Here is a 14,859-nt window from a genome sequence, read left to right on the forward strand (position 1 = left end):
TCGAAAACTGCTCTGCCAGTCAGCAGTGGGGTGTTGGGAGTCATAGTTTGCTTTGTAACACTTGCGATGGCACAATAAGGACTGCAGTTCACAAGAGACACTTTAACGTACAGGCCCTAAGTACCCCTGGTACTGTATTCTAGGGACTTATAGGGAAGTTCTCTTATGCCAATTAAGTATAAGCCAATTAAACATACACATTTTAATGGTCAGAGCATGTGCACTGAGTCCTGGTCAGCAGGCATTTTCACCAGTACCTAAGATTCAAAAAGTGGGGGTGAACCTGCAATAAGCCATTTCTGCACGCCATGTTTTCCTTTTTACATGAGTGAATGACACAGTAAGTGCTGAAGTCCGCGGGTGATATTTAACTTTTCATGCATGCCAGTAGTTTTTATACCACATACTATGACTTTGAGGGAAAGATAAGTATGCCAATCATTGGTTAGTCATTTTTTACATGTTTTAGTGGTCTGAAAACATTCACTAGGCTCTTGACCACAGAGACTTAGGGCCTCTTTTATGAGGCCCCTTGCGCCATCGGAACGTCACTTTTTATGACATTACTTGGCGCAGAAGTCTGCGTGATATTTATCAGGCAGCACTAAGCCACTTTTTATGGCTTAATGCTGCCTGACAAATATCAGTCCCTTTAACGCAGTGTCCTGCGTTAAAGTGTCGTGCAATGGGTGTTGCTAGGGGGCGTTCCCAGCAACATCCATGGCCTTTTGACACTGCCCCAGATTTACGAGACATTGTAAATCTGAGGCAGGGCCAAAAGCTTACGCCTCCCCAGGGGAGGCGTAAGGGAGGCGCAACGTAGAGAAATATCTTATTTCTCCTGGTTTTTCCTTTTTCTATGTGTGCTGCATTCTGCAGCACACGTGGAAAGAGGAAAAACCTCCTATGATTATTTTTGTATTGAAACGTTTCCCTTCCTGTACAAAAATAATCACCTCCGCATCGCAGGCACCCTTGCACCATTGTGCCAAGGTGCCTGTGTTCGCTCACAGCAGCCCATTGTGCGCCGGCGCAGGGGAAAAGGACAGGAATCCGCCGTGTCTTATAGATACGGCGCATTCCTGCCTTTTTCTTTTGCCGTAGGGAAGCACAGCAGGAAGGCCTGCTGCGCTTTCCTACTGCAAAACCTCATAAATGAGGCCCTTTGTGTGCAGAGTCTTGAAACCAGCAATAATATTCAGCAAATTAATTGGGTATTCAGTTCTTACTGCATGTGTATTGCAAGAAATCAGGTTGTTGGCTGATTGGGGTGTGAGCCCTTGTCAAGCAGCAACCACAATCATTGTCAAGGTGAGGCACAAGGCAACCCTAAAATAACCTGTGCCCAAACCTCTCGTAGCTTGGCACAGATCAGTCAGACTCAATCTAAATGCAATGTGTAAAGTATTTGTGCAGCACTTTAAACAGTTATAAAGTGAAAAACAGTAGACAAAGGATCCTACTCCAAGTTAGGAAAATAGAGTGATTCAAAGTTTTAAGATTTAAGTGAAAATAGTGCCAAAAAGAACAAAGCAAGAGCTGTGAATATCTGGTCGCTCCAGTCCCAGAAACAATCTCAAATTCAGGCTCACTGTGATGCATAGTGGCCCGACTACAGATACCCATTTAGGTCTGTTGAGTGCACTACCTTAAATCCTGGTTTGCAGATGCCATGAGGCTGCTATACGAGATCCAGTTTCATCATCAATGATCCCGTTGATGAGTGCTTGCGATGCAAAGTCAGGTGTTGAGGATGCGTCATGCAGTCAGGGCAATGCGTTGATTCAGAGGAGCGATGCTGACTCCGGTGTCGTTGTCAATGCTGCCATTGCCAAGGGATGGAATGGCCTGCACACAAGATGTATAGTGCTGCAGTTGTTCCAGTGAGGCAACGAGCTGCGATGTGATGCAGGTGGCAGCAGAGATGTGTCACTTCTGATTGGGGATGCGCCGTGCAGCAGAGGAGATGCTTTGGTACCACTAGATCCACAAAGGCTGACAGAACACCTTAGGCCCAATTCCAAGGGTCCAGGACTAAGGTGGCATCACTTGGCAGGGTAGACACACAGATGGCATAGTCCAGGTGCTGAGGGTAGAGGTTGTCAAAGCCTTCTGCCCGTGAGGCTCAAGTCAGAAGGCCAGCCAACTAGCACTTGGAGTCCCTCTGGGGTCCTGGGTTCAACAGATGCAGGTCCAGTCCTTCTCACCCAGTCAAGAGGGCAGCAGGCAGTAAGTTAGCACAGTAGGGCAGCAGTCCTCCAGAACAGCAGTCCAGCAGAGGGGCATTCCTTTTAGCAGCACAGCATCCCTTCTTCCTGGCAGAGTATCCACAGGTCCAGAAGTGTACCGAAGAGTTGGTGTCTGAGTTCTAATATTTATAACCGGCACTGCTTACTCCTAAGTGGGAGAAGCTTCTAGGCATGCCTTTGAAGTGCACAGGTGCCCTGCCTTCCTTGCTCTGGCTCCAGACTAACTACAGGGGTGTGCAGTCCTTGGTGTGGAGGCAGGACATAGCCTATTCAAATGTAAGTGGGACTGTATCCAGCTCCTCCCTCCCATCCTGCAAGTGATGGCCTATCCAGGCACACCTAAGCCCCCTATTGTCTGTGGTTGTCTAGGAGGAGTTCACAAAGCTCAACTGACAGCTACATCTAATCATCATCTTTATTTTGGTTCAAAGGACCATAAAAGCAGATAAGAACAAATACAATAATTGCAAAAGCACACAATTTAATTACAAAACTCCGTTTGCTGCTGTACGGTTAAGTAGACTGGTAGAAGTTCCAAATCAGATTACATCCTTTAGCACAAATGGTTGATGAATCTAACAGAGTACCCCCAATAACATATCTGCATGATGAAACAGGGTGCCAGAAAGCAAAAATCTTAAAGAAAGCTCTGGGTAGCTCCAGATGGGTCTGTTATGCCATCCGGAAAACAGAAATAGAACCAACAGGAGGGGACTTGGATGTGTTCGTTATCACCAGAGAATTAAGGTGCACGGTACAAATTGCCAAGCAACAGGGTGGATAAATGAGATTTAAAAGTTCATATGAGATTTTATACTAAAAGCTGTGTTTAAGACAACTAAAAACTATGTAAATATATATATATATATACATTTTTTAAGTACCTAAAACACTATTAAAAGAACATGATGCTCTGTTTTTCAGTACCCTGACCTGAGGCCGGGCTGGCCGTACACATTTCGAGACCTCCAGCCCGTTGAATGCTTTTCCTCAGGTTTATTAACATAAGTGGCACGAATGCCCTTGGACCGACATATCATGTGACCCAGAGACTGGCTGCGGGCACCAAATGCTAAGGCAGGAAAATGCCAATGTTCCGAAGGTGCCCTATTCAAATTTGTAATTTAAAATCCGACTTGACCATAAGTTATGATTTTTGCATTACAATTCCAAAGACACCCAACATTATTGAGGTACCTGTTTCCAAGTAGAAGTTACAGCTTATTAAATGTAACAAGGTAACCTTAATGTTATCATATGGGAGAGGTAGGCCTTGCAGTAGCAAAGAACGAATTTAAGACCAATTCACTACTAGGGTATGTAAAACTTAAAAGTACATGTCCAACTTTTTAAATGCCCTGCACCCTGCTTCCTTCTGGGCTGTCTTCAGCCTAACCCAGGGGTGACTTATGTGTATTAATAAGAAAGGTTTGGGGCCAGGAAAAAGGTATATTTTGCCAGATTTAAATGGCAGTTTAAACTGCACACACAGACTGGAATGGCAGACCTGAGACGTGTTTAAAAGTGGTACTTAAGTGGGTGGCACCACCAGTGCTGCAGGCCCACTAGTAGCATTTAATGTACAGGCCCTGAGCACAGATAATGCCATTTTCCAAAAAACTTACAAGTAAATTAAATATACCAATTGAGTATAGGTCAATCCTATCATGTTTTAAGATGGGAGCACACGCACTTTGGCACTGGTTAGTAGTGGTAACGTTTGCAGAGTCCTATGGCCAGCAAAAACAAAGTCAGACAAACAGGTCTGAGGGCAAAAGGGTAGTGGAAAACCACATCATGGATGGCAGGTCCAATATGTATGTTATATGATTTATAAAGGGTGGAAGATGCACCATAGGGCATCCTGGTAGTAAGGGATAGCTATTTCAGGTGAGACAAAAGAGCTGCTAAAAGATCCAAGTTTTAAGATGTTTCTTGAATAGAACAGGCCAGGAAATGGTCCTTAATCAGATTTGATGGGAGTGCCAATGCTTCACTACAAAAACCTGAAAAGGATCGTCCTCATATAAGACCATACAACAGCACTTGATGTGTGTGATGCAAATTTGACTGGTAAAGGTGGATCAAAGCTTAGCAAGTGGGGTGGCATCTATTGCTGAGGAGGATGGTGCCAGAGTTGCTCCATGCACTATAAACAAGGCCTAAAGATTAGAACACAGAACATTTTTTCTGGGACTCCAATGTAGATCCTTCAGCCAAGATGAGATGAATGAGGTGGATAGAAGATTCAAGACCCGATGGGTGACAATGTTTTGCACAATCCGAAGATAGTGGCTTTGATAATCTGGGATCCCTACATTTAAAGAGGTACCTTAGCCAAGTCACAACGTGATAAGGAAGTGCACACTGTTTCCCTTGCAGCTTTGGGTAGGACAAAAATAATTTTTCTATGCTATCTAAAAAATAGAAGCAACTGCTAACTATCTGATTGACTTGCTTACTAAAATAGTGAATTTTGTCAATATTGAAGTCTAGGGGGTATATTCACAAGGAGCTATCGCCAAATCAACAGCACTTTATCGCAGCCAAAGTTGTGATAAATTTACCCCACCATTCACAAGCAGGTGCTAACAGCCCACAGCAGCAGATAGCAGCCGCAAAAACATCGCCACAGAGGACCCCCGCAACTGTCGCAAATGAGATGCAGAGTTGGCGTCTCCGTGTAGACACACATGAAAAAACAACAACACCACTTTCACAACTAAGTGACAGATCCACGCAGCGAACAGAAAACAGGCAATAAGCTGTGGTTGCCGCAGGTATTTAACACCTGCCTCAAGAAGGTGTAAAGCTGGACGACTACCTGCAGTAGGCAATGGAGCCCTGCACACAGCCACATCCGAAGAACGAGTGACACCATTGAGCTACTCATTATGTAGCTCGGAGCCCCAACAGGGGCACAACACCCACCGCCACCCCCCCGGGACTGCCACCACCCCCGGACCCGCACTCCTCCGAACCACCACAGAGGCAGTGCAGAGTAAGACAGTGAACCTACCGAAAATGCACCTCTCTCACATTTCAGAAGTCCGAGGAAGTCATTGCCCACTACAGGCTCAAAAGGCCAACCATTCATCACATCATGACCCACATCGCCCACAGGCTGACAGACCCAACACAGCTGAGAACCAACATCCCTCCGCAGACAAAGCTGCTGGCTGTGCTGCACCAGTTGGGCTCTGGTGCCTTCCAACCAACAACTGCCAGAGTCGGAGGGGTCTCACAGCCAGCCCTATCAAAGTTCATCACACCTGTCCTAGATGCCATCCTCAGCCTCATACCCCAGTACCTTCACTTCCTCAACACTGCGCAGGAAAAGCTGGAGACAAAGCAAGGCTTCTACGCCATAGCCTGATTCCCGGCCATGTTTGTGGTTATTGACTGAACACATGTAACACTTGTTCCCCCTGCGGATACTGCACACCACTACCGCAACAGAAAGCACACGCATTCCATCAATGTGCAGGCAATAGTGGACCACTGGGGACTCTTCACCAATGTCGTCGCCAACTACCCAGGCAGTGTGCATGATTCCTTCATCTTCCGACAGAACATAATCAACCAGCGCTTCCAGGATGGCACATATGGAACGGGACTGCTCGTTGGTAAGTTCCAAGTCAACATACCACACATCCCAATGCCTCCACAGCACAATGCACAACTGTGGGGATGCACAGGTGACCAAACCACAATCAACATGTCAAACTACACAACCACCTACCAGACACGACCACACCACTCCATGGTCATCCTGGGCTACCCCTGCAGCCAATACAGACATTTCATGGCACCACAGCTACCCAACAGTTGAATGTGTGGAGTTGTGGAATGCAGCCATGACACATTTGAGGCACTGCTCACCCACATGACCCAACCCCAGTCTCCCACAGGTCAGCGTCCCGTGGCAGTGGGCCGTTTTGGCCGCTGTGCATCCGAGGCCACTTGCCCTGTACGAATCGTGTCATCCCCCCTTGTAGTTCTGACATTGCATTTCTGGTTGCCTGATGACTGTTGGTGTAGTTGCCAGCACCAGCTACTCCCTGCGTGCTGGCTTACACTCACCCCACACACAGCCAGCACAGGAGTCACTGGATTGGTGGGCCTGCCAGCACATTCGGCTGACCCAAGTATTGACTCTTTTCTCCCTGCACTGTCACAGGTGATCAAGGATATGGACTGTGCCCTTGGATGATGACACGCCTCCAAGATCCGAACACACCCGCCCCATGGCAGTACAATACAGCCCAAATATGGGGGCATCGTGGAACGCACATTTGACATGTTGAAGTCACTTTTCAGGTGCCTGGATGGCACAGGTGGGAAGCTCCTGTACAGCCCAGACATCATGTGCAAGCTGATCGTTGCATATTGTACTTTGCACAACATCTGTGTTCGCACCAGGGCCCCATAGATCCCAGTCCCAGAGGTACCGGGCAATGATGGTGGTGATGGGGTAGGTGGGCCACATCCCACTGCAGCAGTGGCAGGACTGGCCCATAGGAATACCATCATTGACACTTACTTCTCATGAGCACATCACAATGTGGCCATCCATGGCAATCAAGTGACAGTGGTAAATGTCCATTTGCACTGCATGTGTGAATAAAACATATTTGCAGGTTTTTGCTTGTACTTGTACATTTTAATGTTATTTTTTCCTTCAATTTCAGATTTGATTTGCCAGGTCATGCACATTTGCCGAACCAGTTGTGTCCTGTGTTCACATGTGTTGAGTGAGGGTGCTGTTTGTTTTGGAATGTTGTCAATGTCGAGGGGCACTCCTGCCTATGTGCGTCTGGTGCTTGGTGGGTGTGTCGCTCGTGCGGCCCTGATTTGTCTACCAGTGGTCTCATTCAAGTGGTGTGCCTGTCGGTTCTGTTCTTCCATGGTGCTAAGATGTTGTGGTGTACATGTTGTCCTCTGCCGTTGGCCAGGGTGCATCCTTGGTACTCCGCTGTTGTTGGATTTTGTTCTGTGGCTTTTTCAGCATGCTGTTCTTTTGCTTTTTCCCTCATGCGTGTGTGTATTGCTGCCCTCACGCTGGTTGTCACTGTTTTCCTATCACGCTTTTGCCCATCGCAGGTTTTTTCGCGTTGGGTTTGTGTTTTTATCTCTGTCGAGGTGGTTGTGTTGTGGGCATTGGCCGCAGTGTCGGCAGACTATCCCATGCTACCGCCGTGTTGTGAATAACACGTTGTCACAGAGTTGTTTTCCCGCGATGGGCTGCGATGTTGAAAGTTGCAGTAGTTATCACACGTTCTTGTGAATATACCGCAAAGTTTTTAGAAGAGTTGACTGGCAGAAAAGACAGCATTCTACAGCAGTCTAATGTACAATAGGGAAACTGCAGCAGTAAAAAGTTCCAATTTTTTTGTAGGGAAGTTTTTGAGTTCACTTTCATGCTTTCCATAAGATCATGACCAGATTTGGAAACTGTAGAAAATACCAGTTGTAGCAGCTAGACTAGACAAAAAACAGTATGTAAGAGAAACCTATAAATCACAGGAATTAGTAGGGATGTAACATGTCACAGCAAGAAATGAAAATGTGGCAATGTACATGAATGAAAATGATATGCTTTCACTGTAAATGCAACTTTTCATTTCCACTGCATACATATTCAAATATGTAAAACTGGTATGTAGAATTACAATTTTTTTTTATTCAAATTTATTTTTATTTGCAGTTAAACAAAACATTGCAGTTGTCGGACAAACATCGTACAAAATGCAATCGCTGTCCCCGGTGTCTATTCTGGCATCATGTGGCTGTTCTCGGGGGAGTATTGCCATGAGTCCATGCATGATGGCGCGGGTAACACCTTGCGAAACATTGCATAGAAGAGCTCTGGTATTGCGTCCCCTATCTGAATTCTCCCTAACCCCAACTGTTCCTACCCGTACCCCGCCCCCCTCCCCTCCACCCACCCCTTCCGGTGTGTTCCTCTGTGTAGTCTTGAGGCTTGCGAATGGACCCCCCTCATACCTTCGGGGTCTCACCTCGTGGTGGTGTGTGAAACTCCTCTACCAGTCTAAGGACTCTGAGATATTTTGGGCATGTAAGTTCGTGGAATTCGTGAGATAGTGGGGAGACCAAAGGCGACCATGTTTCCCTAAAGGTGTCTGAGGTTTGTGTAAGTGAGGCTTGTATGCGCTCCATCCCCATTATATACCACAACCTGTGGAGCCAACCGACATGCGCGGGCCTCCGTGAAGTGCCCCACAATGAAAGGATGTGGTGCGTGGCAGCCCCTAGCGCCAGTCCCATTTGCCTCCCTCGGATGGACTTAAGTGGGAAGGTAAGTTTGTTAGGTAGACCCAGGATTGCATACGCTGGGAAACGGGGAATCTCTGTCTCAAAAGACCTATCTACATCATTGAGGACCTCCTCCCAGTACCCCTGCACTTCTGGGCACTCCCATAACAGGTGGAGCATGGTCCCTGTGTGTCCACATCCCTCCAACACCTGGAGTCCCTACTAGGGTTGCTTAGGTGGAGCCGCTCAGGGGTCAGATGCCAGTAATAAGCCACTTTGACCGCTGATTCTCGACTGGCCATGTTGCGATCCGTGTGGTGCGCCCGGTAGAAAATGTCCTGCCATTCCTTGTCCGAGAGCGCGCGCCCCAGTTCCCTCTCCCACCTTTTCTGCCCTGCTGATCTAATCGCCGGCGGTGGAGGGGTCAGCAACTTATACAGTTCCGTGATCGCCCGTTTGTCCGTGGATTTGGACAGGAGCCATCTCTTGTATGGCGTAAGAGGACGGCCCACGTGTGGGATGGTGTCCTTATGGGTAAGCCAATGTCGCAATTGAAAGTATTGGAAGTTCTGCGGCTTATTGATGGAGTACCCTTCACTGATAGCCTGCTTGGTCATAAAACCCTGCAAATCAAACAAGTGTCCGGCCGATCTGCACTCCATCTGCCTCCATTGCGGGAAGGAGCCGGGAACCAGTCCCGGCGGGAATGCCGGGTTGTCAAAAAGCGGAGACATTGGCGAGGGGAAGGACGTGAGGCCTCTGGGGCCACCGCAACAGCGTCCCAGACCTGAAGGAGGGTCCTGGTGATGGGTGATTTTTTGATATATGCCGGTCGATCCGGGCGCGCCAAGAACGGGACTTTCCAGAGTGGCATCCCCGCCATGGCCCTGTCCTGGAACAGCCATCGCTTCTCCGAGGTTGGCCTGGACCATTCCAAGAGGTAACGCATCTGCGTTGCCTGGAAGTACCGCCGTAGGTCAGGTACACCTAGCCCTCCCTCCGCCGGGACTCGCGTGATCAGGTCACGCCTCATCCTAGAGCGTTTACCAGCCCAGACATATTGCTGTACCGCGTCTTGCAGCTTTTTGAGCATGCCTATAGGAGGGGTAACCGGTATGGTCTGAAAGAGGTATAGCACTTTTGGTAGCAGGGACATTTTGACAGCAGCCACCCGGCCAAGCCAAGAAAGCGGCTGCTGTTTCCACCTCCGGATATCCTCCTGGATGCGAGTAAGTAGCTTGGCATAGTTCACTTCGACTGTCTGAGCCGTGGCAGGCGTTAGTTCGATGCCCAGGTATGGGAGCGCCATTTGTGTGGACAAGCCACCCAATTGCAGTGAGCTTCTATTGGTTGGACGAGTGTTGCACCCCAGGGGGAGAACCACCTACGTTCATTTTGAAGCCCGACACCCTCCCAAATCGCTCCATTTCCTCTAGAAATGCCGGTATCGAGACTCTAGGGTTGGCCACCGCGACCAAAATGTCGTCCGCATACAGGCTGATAGAGTGTTCGTCGCCCCCGAATGTAACGCCTGTGATGGCCCGGTTGTCCCGTACGTGCTGTGCGAAAGGTTCCATGTAGAGGGTGAACAGCAGCGGCAAGAGCGGGCAACCCTCGTGCCTCGGTGGATGGTAAATGGCTTGGAGCTCATTCCGTTCACCTTGATTGTCGCTTGAGGTGATGCGTAACAGCTCGCCACCCAGGCCCTAAACTTGTCGCCCACACCAAATCTCGCCAGTGTCCTATCTAGATGGGTCCAGTCCACCCGGTCAAACTCTTTTTCGGCGTCGACTGACAGAAGGGCCGCATCCGTTGCATTGTAGTGTGCCTTATCGATTACGTGCATCAGGCGCTTGGTGTTGTCTGCGCTTTGACGGGAGGGAATAAAGCCCGCCTGGTCTGGTTCAATTACGCCAGGGAGACACGGGCCCAGTCTCGAAGCCAGAATCCCCGTGAAGAGTTTTAAGTCGAGGTTGAGGAGAGAGATCGGCTGATATGCCGCACATTGGGTCGCGTCTTTGCCTGGTTTTGGCAGAACAATAATGGCAGCCTCTAACATCTCTTGTGGGATCGAACCAGGGCCCTGAAAAGAATTAAACAGCCTCGTCAGGATAGGGGCCAAGAGGGGGCAGAAGGATTTATAAAAGCCCGCCGAAAATCCGTCCGGGCCTGGCGCTTTAAGCGGTTTGAGACGGGCAATGGCAGAGACCACTTCCTCCAAACGAATGGGGGCGTCCAATGCCATTGCATTTGCCTCGTTGAGGGCCGTTACCTCTGCTTCATCGAGATAGGCCATACCCGCCTCAGTAACTGAGGCTGGCCCGGCCTTGTAGAGTGTGGCATAAAATGTCCTGAATGCCTCCGCAATGCGGTCGTCTTCCCGGAGCTCCACCCCGCCCTCCTCGCGAATGACTGGGATCTTAGACCGGATGGTTTTCGCCTTTAGTTTATTGGCAAGTAAGCGGCCCATCTTATCCCCTCCTACGTAGTACGTGTGTTTAAGGCGCAGTGCCGCGTATTCTGCCCGATCCAAGTCGAGGCTTGCAAGCTGCGCTCTGGCCGCCTTCAGCTTGCGCCAGATCCTCGGGGCCCCATTCCGACTATGCACCCGCTCCAACTCCAGCACCTGCGCTGTCAGCTCCTGTCGGCGTTCCCTTCGTTCCCTCTTGTCCGCTGCCGAAATCGCTATAAGCTCCCCTCTAATGACCACCTTAAGCACCCCCCATACCGCTGCCATAGCCACCTCCCCTGTGTCGTTCTGATCCAGGTAGTCCGAGATGCTTTGGGAAAGTTGCTGCGTTACCCCCCTACGGGAAAGTAGATTCTCCCTAAGGCGCCAGGTACCCTTATGTGGTTGCATGCGCGGAACTCGTAGGTGCACCACCACAGCATCGTGGTCTGACAAAGCCGCTGGGGCAACTTCTAAATCCTGTACCATGGGGACCAAGTCCGTGGAGCTTAAAAAGTGGTCTATTCTAGCATATGTTCGGTGCACATGTGAGTAGAAGGTGTACCCCGGGGCCGTGTGGTGGATCTCCCTCCATGCATCTATGAACCCCCTACTGGCTTGCCAACGCTTCCCCTCAGTAGAGAGAGCTCCAGAGTCGCCGAACCTCCAACCTGATCTGTCCCTCTCATTGTCCATAACCAGATTAATGTCCCCACCTATCAATGTGTGCCTCGAGCTGTTGGTCATGACCTCTGATAGTGCCCCTGCAAGAAATGCCTCTTGTTTGGTGTTGGGAGCGTAAATGGACCCTATAGTGAGTGACAGGTTCCCTATATAAACAGTGTGGGCTAATAGCCTACCCTTGATCTCCGCCACCTTGTCTCCAACTCGGCCCTTGAAGTGTCTAGCGAAGAGCAGAGCCACTCCCGCTTTTTTCTCCGTGGTAGAGGAGTAGAGCTGGGTCGGGAACGCCCTGGACCTCATGCGATGCCAATCCTTGGCCAGCAAGTGCGTCTCCTGGAGGAGGCACATCGCAGCTCCTGAGTTCTCTAAGTAGGAGAGCACTGCCCTTCTCTTGATGAGGTTATTGAGCCCTTTAACATTAAGAGTAATAACCTGAATAGATTCATCAGCCATAGGGAGGGAAACATCGCAACTCTCTTTTCCGCAGCAGTGCTCCTAAGCCGCCCCGCCCCCCTGTTCTCATTGCCTGGAGCTGGGAACACACCGGTAGTAGCCCTTTGACCCCATCCCCCCTCCTCCCTCCCTCCCCCCCTCCCAATGCCCCCCAACTCCAAACGTGAAACCCCAACTGGTGAACATTGTCCCAGGCCTATACGACAGCAGTCCAGGCCTGTGGTAGAGTGTCAAGGGTGTGGGACGCGTGACAGTGGCGGCCCAAGGCCCCCCGCCCTGCCCCCCAACCGTGGTGCTGCAACAATGCTAGATAACCCTGTAGTGCCAATACATTCAGGATGCAGCGTTAGTGTCTTTGGAGACCTCCTGTATCGCCGCAGCTTGTTCTTGTGCCACCAATTCCGGGTTGGGTTTGAGGCCCCTCCTGGAGGAACGTCCCCGTCGCACCTGTTGCCAGCCGCCACCAGTCGATCGTGGGGATCTGGACGGGGCCTGGCAGGACCGCCCCTCGTCGCCATCCACCTCTGATAGGTCCCCCTCACGTGGAATGCCCAGCAGGGCGCAAGTGTCCCGCAATGACCGTAGCTGGTGCAGGGCCCCATTCCATTTGAAGATCAGTCTAAGGGGTGCCCCCACGAGTACGGGACTCCCTTGTCGCGGAGGAAGATAGTGGCCACTTTGAACGCACGTCGCTTCTGCAAGGTGATTGCCGACAAGTCTTGGAATAGCTCCACTGTGTGACCCAGGAAGTTCAGAGGCTGTTTGAGGCGTGCCGCCTTTAGGATGCGTTCCTTGAGGGGGTAATCGGGCAAGAAGGCCAGCATGTCAGGAGGGGGAGCCGGAGCGCGGCGGGCTATACCCACCCTATGGGCCCTATCGATGTGAATCACAAAGTCCTCTTTCTCGTCTAGTACCATGCGGAAAAGGCCTTGCAGGTACCCCACCACGTCGTCCCCCTCTGCTTTAGAAGGCACATATCGGACCCGAATGTTGTTGCGCCTTGATCGGATTTCAAGGTCCTCCGCGTGGGTTTGGAGGTCCATTTGTTGTTCATTGAGTCTGATGATCTCTTGCTGCAAGAGTTCCACCTCTGCACTCCTGGCCTGTTCAGCTAGCTCGGTTGAGGCCACCCGTTCCCCAAGGTCGTCAACGTCGCGGCGCAGTTCCCTATAGTCCCCTGCCATTTCTTGATGGAGAGTTTGGATGTCCTCCTTGAGAGAAGTAAATAGGGATTCCATGAAAGCCTTAGTGGCCGGGGCTTCCCCTCCATCCCGGTCCTGACCTTTCGGGGGAATCGGCTGAGCCGGTTTGTCCGGGCTTTTGTCCGTCTTATAAGTTCCTTTGGTCAACATGTCAGGGATAGTACGATTCCCTTTGCGGTTGGAAGAGGACATAGTCAATAACCTCCTGAGTTCTGCTTTCCCCCGGAGCGTGTCGCGTGTCCCTGTGCGACCACCCACAGCGGTGGGCCCACAAGAGGGGGAGAAGGAGTCGTGCCCGCTGGTCGCGTTGTGTGCGGTATACGCCGAGTGCCCACCGGCCCAGGCCCCGGTCTGCGCTACTCCGCGTCCTCCCAGGCCCAGCCCCACCTTATATGCACCAGTGATCTCGTGGAGCCCTTTTGGCAGTCGTCGCTGTGCACCCCAGGTTGCCGCCAGTCGCCGGAGGCCCGTGCTGTGTCCCCCGAGTCCACTACCCGGCGTCGTCCACGAGCGCCCCGTGAATCCTCGCTGCTGCCCCTAGGCGTTATATCGCTAGGGCCCTCAAGTTCCACCGGTCCCAAGGCGACAAGGGAGATCGCCCGAAAGGCGGAGAGTCCCAGCTAGTGTGGCGATGCCGCTGTGCCAGGGCCTATGGTGTTAATGCTCAGGAGGGCCCCAGTGCCCCGGCTCAGGGCTTTAGTCCGCTCAGAGACCCCCATCGGGGGCCCGTGCAGCGCCCCCCATCTCTCTCCCCTGGCTCCTGAGCCTGCTTCTCTGTGTGCCCTTTCAGGTGAGGCCCCCGCACCTCAGAGCGGGCCGGATTGTCCCGGCCCTCGTGGTGTCACTAGTAAGGGCGCGGCCTCCTGTCAGCGGGCCCCCGCAGCCCTCCCTGGTCCGGCCAGCGCCGGGGGCTCAATCACCTGCCCCCCGAGTTGCTGCCCCCCAGGTCCGCCCGTTAAGCTCCTCACCTCCGCCAGCAGCCGCGTCTCTCTCGGCGTCCGCCGCCTCACCGCCGTGTAGGCCCAAGCCGGGGCCTCGATTAGATCACCACGCCGCCCGGACCAGCACCGCACGTCGCTGTACCCTCCGCTGCGGCCCACCTCAGAATCGGCACCCTGCTCCGCTCTGTCCTCTCTCCGCAGGTACGGGAGACCAGTCGCCCTGTTCGTGCGGCCCCACAGTTGCCGCGGTCGGCCCCTCAGTTGCCGATGCTCCGTTAGCCGGGCCGCCCCCGGCGCACCTCCGGCCGGCGATGGACGCCGCGGCCGCCGCGCGGGTGGTGCTCCTTCCCTCGGCCCCCGGTGCGACCTCAGGGTCCCCTGGCGCAGTCCCTCACCCCTCAGGCAGACAGTGAGGGGCTCAGATGGCGACGTATTAAGCTTTAGAGCACGGCCAGGGGACACAGGACAAGGAGCCTCGGTTGCCCACGTCCTCTCAGGCCGCCATCGTGAATTACTAATTTGAGATTTTTTTTACAACAGGAAATATACTGCAAGCAATCCATTTATATAGGAAAGAACCAAATCAGATAGGTTGTTTTGTATGT

The sequence above is a fragment of the Lissotriton helveticus genome, chromosome 11, assembly GCF_964261635.1.
Source record: "Lissotriton helveticus chromosome 11, aLisHel1.1, whole genome shotgun sequence".
NCBI lineage: Eukaryota > Metazoa > Chordata > Amphibia > Caudata > Salamandridae > Lissotriton > Lissotriton helveticus.